Raw genomic sequence first — 1,065 nt, 5'->3', positions numbered from 1 at the left:
CGTGGTACATCTTTCAAGCCACAAAACTCGACCAAATCCGTGTGCCATAGATGTGGTATGGATAATCATTAGACTAAGACATGTAGGACTCCCAAACATCTCGTTGACCTCTACCAAGAGAGTTTGAAAGGGAAGAATCCTGAAGCTCATATGACTTATCAAGATGGTGAAGATTATTTCAATCATGAATAAGATGATCTCATAGAGTATGAAACTTCAGATTGTTTAAAAGAATGAAGTTGAATTCGACATCTATGTTTTCGTGTTCTTTGCTTTATGTTTTCTATGTTTTGATTGCTTTGAACTTAATTTATTAATGAATGAAAAGTTTTATATGAAGTCTCTAAAGTATCATTCCGGATATAGCCAGTCTCATAGAGGGCTAGGGCCAGGCTAACATCTTGTTGCCTAAGGGTACACATCTAGAGATATCTGATGCATTGTATTCACCCAGCTCTAAGAGAAGCCTATTGAGCTTTAAAGACATTCAAATGAATGACTTTCATATTGAGACTAAGGGCGAAGGAAAGAAAGAGTTCCTTCAGATCTTAGAGATCGGCCAAACCTATAAGAAAGTCCTAGAGTCTATACGTGTGCTCTCTACTGGCCTTCTACTATGCTAAGGTCGGAATGATAGAGACCAATGCTGGTGAGTTCACGTCCTAAGCGTTTAATAATTAATGTATGTCCATGGGGGTAAGTGTGGAACACTCCGTGGCACATGTACATACACATAACGGCTTGGCCGAATCATTCATAAAACGAATTCAGCTAATAGCTAGACCATTGCTTATGAGGTTTAAGCTTCCGGCCACATCTTGGGGACACGCGGTCTTGCACGAGGCTGAACTGATTCGTATCAGACCGTCTAGTGAACATAAATATTCCCCATCACAATTGCTTACTGGTCATGAGCCAGACATATCCCATCTTAAGACATTTGGTTGTGCCGTCTATGTACCAATTGCTCCACCACAGAGAACAAAGATGGGACCTCAAAGGAAGATGGGGATATACGTTGGATATGATTCCCCCACGATTATAAAATACCTTGAACCAACTATA

The sequence above is a fragment of the Brassica oleracea genome, chromosome C9 (assembly GCF_000695525.1).
Source record: "Brassica oleracea var. oleracea cultivar TO1000 chromosome C9, BOL, whole genome shotgun sequence".
Classification (NCBI taxonomy): Eukaryota; Viridiplantae; Streptophyta; class Magnoliopsida; order Brassicales; family Brassicaceae; genus Brassica; species Brassica oleracea.
This window is presented reverse-complemented; position numbering follows the sequence as displayed.